We start from the raw sequence: 14,141 nt of genomic DNA, 5'->3' as shown, positions 1-14,141 counted from the left end.
ATATGGAGCACTTCTGTCATCAACAATCAGCATCAACAATTGCATCATCAGAGAAATGGACATTGAAACAGTGTAGGTCTGACTTGGTAGGATATGTATAGCAAGTAGTGGACATAGAGAGAGAGAGATCAGAAAGCATAAGAAAAAGTATCTACCTTAGATTATTAACATTTGATTATTTGCAATCCGGGGAGGGTGTTATAGTTTAGGGTTGAAGTTGCCTGGAGGTGTACTTTTATTGCGGTTTTGAAGGAGGATAGAGATGCCCTTTCTTTTACACATGTTGGGAGCGCATTCCACATTGATGTGGCATAGAAGGAGAATGAGTAAAGACTTTTGTTAGATCGGAATCTGGGTTTAACGTGGTTAGTGGAGCTCCCCCTGGTGTTGTGGTTATGGCGGTCATTTTCGTTAAGGAAGTAGTTTGACATGTACTGCGGTATCAGGGAGGTGTAGCGGATTTTATAGACTAGGCTCAGTGCAAGTTGTATTACTCTGTCCTCCACCCTGAGCCAGCCCACTTTGGAGAAGTGGGTAGGAGTGAGGTGGGATCTGGGGTGGAGGTCTAAAAGTAATCTGACTAGCTTGTTCTGGGATGTTTGGAGTTTAGATTTGAGGGTTTTGGAGGTGCTAGGATACCAGGAGGTGCATGCGTAATCGAAAAAGGGTTGAACGAGAGTTCCCACTAGAATCCTCATGGTGCTTTTGTTGACCAGAGAGGAGATTCTATAGAGAAATCTCGTTCGTTGGTTGACCTTTTTGATTAACTTGGTTGCCATTTTATCACAGGAAAGATTAGCCTCTAGAATGGAACCTAGGTAGGTGACCTCATCCTTCCTGGTGATAACAATGTCACCCACTTTAATAGTGAAATCATTGACTTTCTTAAGGTTGATGTGGGACCCAAACAAGATGGATTCGGTTTTACCCAAGTGTATAGATAGCATGTACATTTATTTTTCATCAGTTATGTATTAGTCCCTTCTAATGCAGTATATTAGGTCAGTAGTTATTTTTCTTATCAGCCTGACCTAAGCCTGAGGTTTGTGTGTTCAATAAGATGTTTGTGATTAACACATGATCTCATATTATTGGAAACTGTACGTAGGTAGAATATAATTATTGAATATGATTAAAATCAAGAGTAAGGTTACTAAGATTATTTATGTATTTAATATTTGTATGCTTACTATGGTGTATTATTTATGTGTTCACTGTTCTGTTACAGAGAACAAGGAAATTGGATAAAATTGCTATGGTATGAAAAGGGGTAGGATTAAATAAGCTCGGATTCTTCCTACTCCTTTTCGGACGTGCAGTAATGAAACAACTGGAATTGATGTGATGCATTACGTTGTATCGTATGCATGTTCGAAATAAACTGAAACTGAACTAATGGAATCTCTTCTGGCAATAGTGTTAGCATCAACAACTATACTTGAAATATTTTGATTTGTACTTGAAGGATATTTTTTTGTACTTGAAAGATTTTGACTTGTATTTGAAGGATATTTTTTTGTACTTGAAAGATTTTGATTTGTGCTTGAAAGATTTTGATTTGTTCTTGAAGGATATTTTTGTTCGTACTTGTAAGATTTTGATTTGTACTTGAAAGATTTTGATTTGTACTTGAAAGATTTTGATTTGTACTTGAGGAAATAAGTTATTTGTTTCTGAAGCATGATGTATTTGTTTGATAGGTACGTTTCTTATTTGCAAAACAAAATGCGTTTCTTTGTGAATGATGTTTTGGATTTGCAAACCACACTGCGTTTGTGTGTGAATCGTTGGGCGTGAGTAAAACATGTTTGTGCGTGTGTGGACTTTTGGCAGTAATTTAACTCCATATCTTTGAAATAGGGCTAGGCGATATATCGAATATACTCGATATATCGCGGGTTTGTCTCTGTGCGATGTAGAAAATGACTATATCGTGATATTCGAGTATACGTTCTCACGCAGTTGCTTTTAGCTGCGGGCATTACACTGCATGCGTTTCTCACTCTTTCTTGTCTCTCCTTCTCACAGAGACATAAAACAAGCGCACCTCCTTATATACGTCACATACTGTCGCGCGTGCAACGTCATACGCTCTCGCCGAGCAGAGAGGTAGCGACATGGGTAACGTTACCTGTGGTGCTAGTGGAGAGGTGCGAGTGTTAATACGAGAGAGAGAGAAGGTGCGAATCTGTTAACAAATGGAGGAAAAATTAATTCCCAAGAAAAACAGCATGGCGTCCATCGTCTGGCGGTGGTTTGGCTTCAAGCGGGAAGATGTTGAACAGACAACCGTAATATGTCAATTATGCGGCAAAAGCGTTGCTACCAAAAGTAGCAGCACTACTAATTTGTAGCATCATTTGAAAAGTCACCCGCTAGAGAATGAAGAGTGCTTGAAACTCCGCATGTCAACATCTCGGCCGGTGCCACACCCGCAAAATGCAGAAACAACCATTTCCAGATCAACACCGTATGAAAAAAATAGTCAACAACAGAAGGAGATAACGTCCGCAGTAACCTACCACATAGCGAAGGACATACACTATTTGATTTCCTATTTAGCAGCTCATTTTGACAGTTATTGAAATATCTTGTATGTGACATCATGCACACAAGTGCACTTTTTTGTATTGAACTATTGTAGTGGTGTTCTGTACAAAAAGTGTGGTTAAATTTAGTGTTGTTTTGATGTGTCATCTTAGTGACATCATGCACAAAAGTGCACTCATAGCTTGTTTTAAAATATCTCTGACAATCTTGCACTTTCTGTTTTGAAATGACATGAATGTTGGTGCAACTGCTTAATAACTGTTTAATAAATACAGTTTTGGTAAACTGACTTAGTTGTGATTTGACTCTCTGCATGAAAGTTTAAAATGAGCCTACATTAATGCAGTATGAACAAGAATGTTTTAATGTAGACACATATAATCTTCATACTGGTGTGATTATATGCATCAAGTGTTAATTGAAGGCTAAGGCGAAATATCGAGATATATATCGTGCATCGTGACATGGCCTAAAAATATCGAGATATTAATAAAAGGTCATATCGCCCAGTCCTAGTTTGAGATAATTATTTTGACAACCCCATACGCTCCTTTGACATACGTGCAATGACGTCTCACTGCCACAAGGGGCCGCAGCGCGCTACCGCGCCGCTGTCCAGGGGAGGGGACGGCGGGGCGACATGAACCCAGGATGAAGCCTTCAGAGCCGCGGTGACACAACGCGAGGGAACACCTTGACAGAGCCAAGCTCCCGCTGCGAAGAAATGCGCGCGCACTTTGACAAAAAACACATTTATATTCCTTTTGTGTTGCATTTGACCATTCCTACTTCTTTCCCCCCCCCCTCCCTCCCCTGATTAATTGGGAATACGGGACCACGCGTGCCGCAAAAGCCCGCCGCCGCCACCAGCCCCCCCACTCCTCAAGACGGAGACCTATAATTGGAGAGGAGCCAGTGACGCGCTGAAAATAACCAGGTTACCACTTATCCGCTTTGGGGAGGGCCCAGCAGCACCATATATCAGCTCCTCCTGTTCCAGCTGTTTGGGAATATCCTGCTCACCAGATCCTCACTGCAGCTTGCAGCACCACCACCGCGTCTAAGGCTTCCTCCTGCCCGGGTTGGATCATGCTGACGGGGGCATGGGCGAGGGTGTGCACCCGGGATCCCTCACTGGGGCTGGGGGCTTTTTTTTTTATTTTTTATTTTTTTTAAAGGGCTCTGTTGCTTGGTGGTGAAGAAAAGATGCACAAGAAGCTTTGCCCACCCCTTACCAAAAAAAAAAAGGATGTTTCTTAATCCGGAATGTGATCAGATGTGACTTTTGGGGCGGCGGCAGTGGCTGGACATGGAAGTTGGAACTTGCAGATGACATCTTCTGCAGGGAGCCAGACCAGCAGACTGTAAGGCTCCTGTGGATGCTGCTGTATGCCACCTGCATGCATGCCTGGGTATGTATCAATACCATTACCTACTGTGCAGAATTCCTTTGTCGGTTTGGAGGTATTTGTGGGCGAGATTTGCTGGAATGTACGATTGTGTGTTAGGAGCTGGGTCTTTGCGGGCAAGGTGAGTCCTCCATTAATTCAACTGGCCTACAAAGTCCCAGTTTCTGGCTCATGTGAGCAGCGAGATGGGAAATGTATACAACAAAAAGTAGTTTACAGCCTAAAAAGCTCATAATCAATGAGAAAGTGGGTAATATCCTCCGGAGAATTTGTTTTTGTTCCATTTCTTTGTCAGAGGTACACATTTATGCAAAAACACAAATGTCCACTGTAGTGGACGCAGGTTCTTAGCAGGGTATCCAAAAAAAAGCATGTATCTTTTTGCTTCCATTCGTCATAAATGTTTTTCTTACGCATTTGCAAACAAACATGCTTTTCATTGGACAGTTACGTTGTGTTATGATACCCTAAAAAACTGCTTCAGGTAATAAGTACTATAAAATTGACAAGTCAAATAGTGAGCGACGTCCTTTTTTTACCCCAATTACTTCTTTTTATCCTGCACTACAACAAGCTAATGCAACAAACCTTTGTTCTTATCTGTACTGTAAAGTTAAAATTTGAATGACAATAAAAGGAAGTCTATGTCTAAGTCTAAAGTAAGCTATGTTATGTTTTTGTAAAGTTGACTTTGATATTGTCTGAAAGTGTAGTCTAAAGTTTTGCCCTTAAAGCCTTCAAATTTGGCAAACGCTCCATGACGTCCAGCAGGTGTAGAAGAAGTTGTGATGGAAGGCCGCTTTCTATATCTGTCGTGACCCTGGCGTGCCGTACATACCCCACTAATGAATTTAGCATCCTGACACTAGATGCTTTATGTAATTAATAGAGGGGGCAGAAGAAGGGGCAGTTAGGTTATAATGGCATCTCGGTGCTGCAAGTGACACATAGGTAAGACTTTTGCTCACGTCTTATTTAAAAGAGAAAAAAAAACAGGCGCTTTTGGATTATTAGATTAATGGGTTGTGAAAATGATTTCGAAAATTTTAAATGGAAAAAAAAAGCATATTGTCATTGAATTTGTCCTTATAGTAGCAATTCAGAGAGATAACCATATTTGGTAAAGTATTGGAGCCATACCTTTCACAGCCAACCAGTGAAAAACAATATTAATACTGATAATGTAAGAAAAGTTTACTATACTACATACAAAATAACAATTAAATATTGTATATTGAAAAAAATATTAAAAGTAAATGTGAATTAAATATCTACAGTACAATAGTATTATATTACAATATTCATAAAAAACAGTCCATGCAGTAAAACAAGTAAATGTGAATTAATTGAATATAGTAAATTAATATAACGGAGTAATTATTTAAAAAGATCAACAACAAAAAAAGTCAATACGGTAAAAAAGTAACTGAGTGATTAAATATAGTATATTAACATTGTAACACAATAATCCTTCAAAATCAGAATTAATCAACTAAATATAGTATATCAATATTTATTTCAATAATAATAATAATAGAACATCTAAAAAACAGTCAATACAGCAAAAAAGTAAATCTGAATGAACAAAATATAGTTTATCAATAATTAATATAATAATACTTTTACAATAAAAACAGTCAATACAGTACATGTGAATTAAATATAGTACATCAATATTCAATATAATAAAAAAACAGTAAATGATGTAAAAAGTAAATGTAAAATAATTATAGAACAGTATATCAATATTTAATACAATAATTAACATAAAAAAGTCAATACAGTAAAAAAAAGTAACAATGAAATAATTATTACAGCAATATTTATTATAATAACAATAAAAAAACTGTCATTAGAGTAAAATAGTAAATGTAAATTGATTAAATATAGTCTGTCAATATTTAATATAATAATCATTTTAAAAAATCTAAAAAAAAAACGAGACAATATAGTAAGTACATAAGCCTCAAAAGTAGATTTTAAATATAGTTTATTTTAGTATATAAATAAATGTTAAAATAGTGATAAACATTTCCCCCCCAAAAAAATAATACAGTACTTAAAATGTATTACAGATGTTTGTGTTTTGAGATTTAAACTCGTTGTCGTTAGTATTAAGTGGCGACTGTCGTATTTACAGACCCCTTCTGTTTGGATAAATCAAGCCACCTTATGAAGAATAACTTAACAACCTAATATTGTAAATGTGTCAATGGGTCGCCTACAAAGGTGCAAAGGCACATGAACCACGGAGGAAGAGAGCTATTGGGTCAAAAGTGCATGATGAGTTAAGGACGTGTGAAGGGAGCATCTACAGTACTGAGTACTTAGTAGTAGTACACTAGTTTGAATAAGCAGTGAAACCAAAGTATACTGATTCAAATCATAAAGATATTGAATTAAACGAAGTGGTGCCAATCAAAGCCATCAGCTAACATCCTTTTGTCCTGCAGACTGCTCCTGTCTCGTATTCTCACACTATCTGCATGCGGGGTTGTGGACTTACTTTAAATAGACTCCCCTCTTAGACCCCCAGGTTGTTTTCTGCCTCAGTTTGCTCCGACAGATCACAGCAACGGCGGTCGCGTCCAGGAGAAGCGCTAAAACAAAAGCTTTGTTTAGCTGGTACTTCTAACGAACACGAGGCCGGGCGTTCTGACGCCACTGCGAACGCCCATAAACCCTCCACGAGATATACACAATAAATACCTCAGAGCGTGACCCCGGCTCACAGACACCAGAGTTACATGGCCTCTGGAAGGAAAAAAGGTGGCGTCAGGCAGGGAGAGAAAAGGCAGCAAGAAAAGTGAGGGACTTTTAGGGGCAGCTGTGTTTTATTAACCCAGTCATAATGCCCCTAAAAATCCTTATTGCTCTTGCAATGGTCAACAAAACAAACTCGATGCTCGATGACGACAACTTGTTGCAACCTTTCTGTGTAGCTCAGCTGGTGGGAGGTTAGCTCTCCCACTTGCACAATGTGTTTGCTGATGTCGATGATGTGCAAATGTTCATCTGGGAGGAATGGAAAGCATCAAACAATTTGAATCATGAATAATGCTGACACGGCTTATTCTAGTCTTGCTCAAGCATGCAAGTCAAAAAGACAAGGAGTGTGCAGGTAGAGGGGTTCATATTCAAGGCTCCGGTTGGAACGGAGGGAGGCAGAGGGGAGTGTTCGGACTCATAAACAAGGAGACATCTTGACAGGCAGCAGACGAGCGTGCTGGCAGAAACGAGCCAGCAGCTGTAGAGAGACAGAAAATGGCAACCAAAGATGGAAAGGCATATTGATTGACAGTAATCATACTGCATACGTTTGAGGTTTTCGTCTTAAGCCGGTAACTCGCTCTAAATCGCTCGCAATTGAGCACCGAAGCCAATGATTCAAAGTCCTGATAATGATGATAATGTGCAGTATGACAGTTTGTTTACTGTCAATGCTAATGATAAGCAGAGCATTGAAGTCTGTAATGTGAAGTAGCATCATAGCTATCGTCGGGCATTGTTTGAATTTGGACGATTCCATTTCCAATTCCTCATTTCGATTCTTAACAAGTCTCGATTCCGATTCTTTTAGGAGACATGGCCACAATTTTACTCTTCTCACTGGGCTATTTTCAAGCAGTACAACCATTTTACTATTCTCATTAGGCTATTTTCAAGCAGTACACTATAAAGCCTTTGAACTGGAATATAAATGTTGAGAAGTTTGTTTCCACAGGAAAATAAATTGTGTAGAAATATGGGGAAACAACTACAAATGTGCGCTTCATTCACTAAATGTGTTACAAAAAAGATCAATTAGAATAATACACAATGTTGGATATAAATGGTAAATGGGTCGTACTTGTATAGCGCTTTTCTACCTTTTTAAGGAACTCAAAGCGCTTTGACACTATTTTCCACATTCACCCATTCACACACACACATTCACACACTGATGGCGGGAGCTGCCATGCACGGCGCTAACCAGTCCCATCAGGAGCGAGGGTGAAGTGTCTTGCTCAAGGACACAACGGACGTGACTAGGATGGTAGAAGGTGGGGATTGAACCAGCAACCCTCAGATTGCTGGCACGGCCACTCTCCCAACTTCGCCACGCCGTATATAGAGAATATACAAACCCTTTATTAAAATCACAATTATTGAAATTCAACGATTTTGTGCATTTGCAAACAGCTAAAATGATGTACAAAGCAAACTATAACCTGCTACCCAAGAATGCACAACAATCCTTAACAAAAGAGGAGAAATATAACCTGAGAGGAAAATCTAATTTAAAACATGTGTATGCTCGTACAACGCTTAAAACCTTTATTATATCTGTATGTGGAATTAAATTATGGAACTGATTAAGCAAAGAAATCAAACAAAGCACCAATATGATTCAGTTTAAGAGACTGTTCAAACTACAAGTGTTCACAAAGTACACAGAACAAGAATTCTATGAAAATCTTGAACCTTTTTTTCCTTTTTTTATTAAGACAAAGATTGTTTATGTATTTAATATTTGTTTGCTTACTATGGTATACTATTTATTTATTATTTGTTCACTGTTCTGTCACAGAGAACAAGGAAATTGGATAATATTGCTATGGTATGAAAAGGGGTAGGATTAAATAAGCTCTGCTTCTTCCTACTCCTTTTCGGACTTGCTGTAATGAAACAACTGGAATTGTGTGATGCATTACATTGTATCGTATGCATGTTCAAAATAAACTGAAACGGAACTGAACTGAACTGAACAGGAGGGGACATTCACAGAGGTTTCACTTAATTTTTTTAAAAGCCTCATAAAAAAGCATTTACACGTATTCCGTTGTTTATGTGTTGGAGCTAGGGATGTTTCGATCAGGGTTGTAGTCCCTTTTTTAGCTGTCACTCCTTCTGAAGACTGTCAATTTGAAAGAAAACCCCCCACAAACTATGAACATTTCTCTTCCTTTTGTGTTTGTTTTAATGTCAATTTGTTGCGTCTTCTTCCTGTCACACACAAAAGTGACAATTCCCTGTTGACCAATCATTGGACAGCAGCGTGTTCAGCGCCAATCTACACAAGCGAGGGGGACTGTGTTAAAGGCCAAAGGCCAAACGATTATCTAAACAGTAGCACCTCGGGATAGGGCTTTAATTGTTTGTGACGCAGCTAGTACCTCGTAAAACTTGTATTGCGAAACAGCGTCACCCATAGAAAGGAATTGAAATCAATGTCGTCGATGCTTGTCCCCCCCGAAACACCACAATTTGAACATGCCTTTTAAATAAAGACCTTCTTAGATGACGTTGGAGTTAGGTAGGTAGAGGTATCTTTTATTCTAGTATTTAGTTCAGTTAGTATTTATATTGAATTATTCTGACTCAATTTATAAATTGTCATTATGATTAGATTGGTGTTATTTTGTTATTTGGTCAGTTTAGGCGCTTTCTAGTTTATTAGTTGCTGTCTGATTTCGGCACTTTAAAGGAACTACATTACTGCCATCGATATGGGACCAGCATGAATTTTTTTTTTTTTAATCGTAACGAAAGGCTTTTTTTTTGTTCATTGCTTGTTTGTTTCTAGTTAAATAAACCACATTTTCATTTAAAATGGATTTTCGTTTGTTTTTCCAATCTGCGTACACCACAACCCACCGTGCAATAATTGCCCTTTGAATTTTGATGGTGAAAAGTTTGATTTGAATACTTTTTTTTTTTTACAGATGAATACTGTTTGGCAACAATACAATAAAAAGTACAACAAACAACTACAGTAGTTTTAGAAAGTAACGTACTAATAATGTACATTATTAACCTTGGAGAGTGGAATTCTACGGCATCGCCTTCCAGCTGTTTCTCAGTCAAACACACCATCAGCAGCTCTCAATATTTTATGGATAAATGTGCACCGTTTAGATATTATTTTAAGGTCCTTGGCTGGTGTTTGACTCATTTTGCTTTAGTATAGTGCAGACTAGCAGTGATACGCGTACTACTTCTCTAAGTCGGCTATACTTCAGTCATGTTTCTTCAATTCAATGAATATCATCCCCTCCTTCTCAGCATTCTTTGTTCCCCATGGTTGGAAAAACAAAGTCATGTCGATATTTAGCTTTTAAGCTAATGCTAGAAAGTGAGACCGGATGTTTTGTTCCAATTTTACGGGGCTCACTCTGACATTTCTGCTCACAAAGAATTAGTTATCTGAAAGTTAGCTCTTATTCAAAACACACTTGAGTTGGGGTACAGTTTTCCTGAGGTACCGCTGTGTAAAATATTAATGCAACAATTGCTTTTAGTACAACGTGGCGGGAGGAGAAAGTGTCGAAATTGTCCAAATTTGTCAGGTTATAGTTACGGAACTTATGGTCAACATTACAACTGTTGTGTGTGTGTGAAGTATCTCATTGTGCACTGCAATTCAAATTAATTTGTTTTAAGAAACGTGTGCAAAGTTTCACGATAGTCAGTTTGACTTTCAATCTTAGAAAGGGGCTGCAGAGTCTGGTGAGCAAATCGGCTTCTTGTTAAAACGAAAAGCAGTGGCAGTATTGCACGACCTGAGTCTGACCCCTTTCAAAGCTTCAAAGTCAAACTGAATAGAGTGAAAGTTTGCACAATAGATTGAGTCTGTGTTCGTTTGATAGACCTTTGCGTTTGCATTTATATTTCGCCTTGAAAACTGTCCCTGTATGAGTAGGGATGGGCACCAGAACCCGATTCCATAATAGCACTGGTGACAAGGTAAACGGTAGTAACCAAACCGAAAGATTAAGTAGCTGTCAGTGCCTGATTTTGTGCTTATCAGTGAGATTGTACAGGTAAGGTCTTATAAGTAATGTAGCGTACTTCTGACAGAGGCACAGAGTCTGACAATCTTTTTAAACTTTATAGCCGACCTGAATACGCCAAAAAAACATCCCTCGTAACAGCGATTCATTCACAGAGCTAGGCATAGTCAGTATTTAATTCATATGACTGAAGTATTCCAATTGCTCGTCTGTTCAACTTAAATGTCACAAATTTCCATAAAAATAAAAGGGCATCGTTCAAAAAAATAAAAATATTATTATTATTATTAATATATATATATATATATATATATATATATATATATATATATATATATATATATATATATATATATATATATATATATATATATGCATGTTTTCCATTTTTTAAGTACCGGTTCGGGCACTCTGACTGCATGATTTTGAGAAAAAAATTTAATTGCGATTATTCTGCCAAACATTGCGATAGCGATTTGATGTGTGATTTTTAGATCTTATTCATTTAAATGCATAAAAATGGTAAAATGATGAGCAAAGGAAGCCATGATACTTTTAGACTGCCAATAACATATTCTTGTTTCAAGTTTCCACACATTAGAACAATGTGTAATAATCTAGTAAGCATTTTTGATTTAGCATTGGCCCATGTTTGTTTACACCGTCCTTTGCCGCTTGTCTTAGCTTCGTCGTCGTCCACACGTTTCGAAACAAAGTTGAAAGACTGTCACAGGAGAAGTTCCTTCAGCCATTTTACATTGTCACCATTAAAGCCTTTTGTAGATACTGTACTGTAGGAGTGCTAAACAAATCGTACATTTTTTTTTGTTCAGATTCTAAATCAATCAATTAATTTAATGTTTTTTAAAACAATACATTTTTGGATTAAAAACAAACAAACAAACAACTATTATTGATATGATTATTATTATTGACACTGTTGTTTTTATATATTTTTTTAGTATTGTAATTTGTATGTCTTCACAATTGCTTTGGAAATTTCTATCCAAAGTGTTATAAAGCTGGGATTAGGTTGGAGTTGCTCTATTTTATTTTATTAGATTGATTAACATTCTGGGATTTTTGTAAGTAAAATACATTTTTATTTTTGTAAAGACATTTTTTTAGGCCAACACTGCACGTACAAGTCGTACCTCAGCGGCCAACCGGAGCTTTTGTAACCTGTTTTTAAGACATTTTATCGATTCTGAATTAAATCATCACCCCAAAAATCGAATCGAATCGTGACTTACCCAAAGATTCCCACCTCTACTTTGCAGAAAAACAACACAAGTGGCGTTTCTTATTAGCACACTGACTGCATCGCACACAAACTTGCTGTTTCCTGTAACCACTTCTGATTGGCCACACAAAGCTCGACAATTTTGATTTGAAGATGGAGGAGAGAAAAAAAACCTCAGCCTCTTGCGGTTCGGTTATAGCAGTAATTAAAACCTCAATGTCGATTAATCGTGCAGCTCCCTCGGGCACAGTTTAAGCACCAACACGGTCTTAAAGTACCGATTTGGTACTAGTAGTGATTAGAAGGTAAACAATATCCATCATTAAGTGTGACTATACGGATATTTTGTTGATGTTTGAACAAAAATCACATCAAAACCTCACAATTTGATTGCGATTCTTGGGCTTACGATTCGATGAAGAATCACAGTTTTTGTAATATTTATTTATTTTGTATATGAATATACATTATATATATAGGCCAAAAGTTTGGACACACCTCATTCAATGTGTTTTCTTTATTTTCATGACTATTTACATTGTAGATTGTCACTGAAGGCATCAAAACTATGAATGAACACATGTTTTATATTCTAGTTTCTTCAAAATGGCCACCCTTTTGCCTTTGCTCTGATTACTGTTTTGCACATTCTTGGCATTCTGTCGATGAGCTTCAAGAGGTAGTCACCTGAAATGGTTTTCACTTCACAGGTGTGCCTTATCAGGGTTGATTAGTGGAATGTCCTGCTTAATCAATGGGGTTGGGACTAGGGATGTCCGATAATGGCTATTTGCCGATATCCGATATTCCGATATTGTCCAACTCTTTAATTACCGATACCGATATCAACCGATACCGATATTAACCGATATATACAGTCGTGGAATTAACACATTATTATGTCTAATTTGGACAACCAGGTATGGTGAAGATAAGGTACTTTTAAAAAAAAATAAAAAAATAAAATAAGATAAATAAATTAAAAACATTTTCTTGAATAAAAAAGAAAGTAAAACAATATAAAAACAGTTACATAAAAAAACTAGTAATTAATGAAAATGAGTAACATTAACTGTTAAAGGTTAATACTATTAGTGGACCAGCAGCACGCACAATCATGTGTGCTTACGGACTGTATCCCTGCAGACTGTATTGATATATATTGATATATAATGTAGGAACCAGAATATTAATAACAGAAAGAAACAACCCTTTTGTGTGAATGAGGAGGGAGGTTTTTTGGGTTGGTGCATTAATTGTAAGTGTATCTTGTGTTTTTTATGTTGATTTAATTAAAAAAAACAAAAAAAACAAAAAACAAAAAAAACACGATACCGATAATAAAAAAAACAATACCGATAATTTCCGATATTACATTTTAACGCATTTATCGGCCGATAATATCGGCAGGCCGATATTATCGGCAGGCCGATATTATCGGACATCCCTAGTTGGGACCATCTATATATATATAGATATATAGATATATATATATATATATATATATCTATATATATATATATATAGATATATATATATATATATATGCAATAAAATCTTTTCAAAACAGGTTTTAGGCTACAAAAGATCCTCTTGGCTGCTGACTTACGACTTATATGCGCAGTGTTGGTCTAAAACATACTTTTACAAATAATTGTTTACAATTTTATTTACAAAAATTCAAGAATTTAATAAAACTGATAAAGGAAATAAAGCAACCCCGACTCCAACCCAATCCAAATTTAACAATATTTACAATAAAATCGAAATTTAAAAAGCAATTGAGAATACATACAAATACAATACTTATTAAATGTAATACTAACAAATAATAAAAATAATAGTTTAATGTTTTTAATCCAAAAATTGTTTTAAAAAATATATATATTTGCGACAAATTGTTAATAAAAAAAAAAATAGATTCTCGAAAATTTGTATCCGATTTAGAATCAGAATTGTCAAAAAAATCTAAATTTCGCCGTGAACACTCATACTAAAACTGCAAAATCCAACTCTAAAACTCCTAAAATCACAAAGAGAAAACTATGGAAAATATTATTGATCGTAAGTCTGGTTTTACTTGACCAATTCACACCATTTACAGAACCGTATACGCAGTGTGAAGTCTGTTATTTTAACGCGAGTTGAAACGGAACGAGTCAACAT

This window comes from Entelurus aequoreus, linkage group LG18 (assembly GCF_033978785.1).
Source record: "Entelurus aequoreus isolate RoL-2023_Sb linkage group LG18, RoL_Eaeq_v1.1, whole genome shotgun sequence".
NCBI lineage: Eukaryota > Metazoa > Chordata > Actinopteri > Syngnathiformes > Syngnathidae > Entelurus > Entelurus aequoreus.
Note: the sequence above shows the minus strand (reverse complement) of the source record.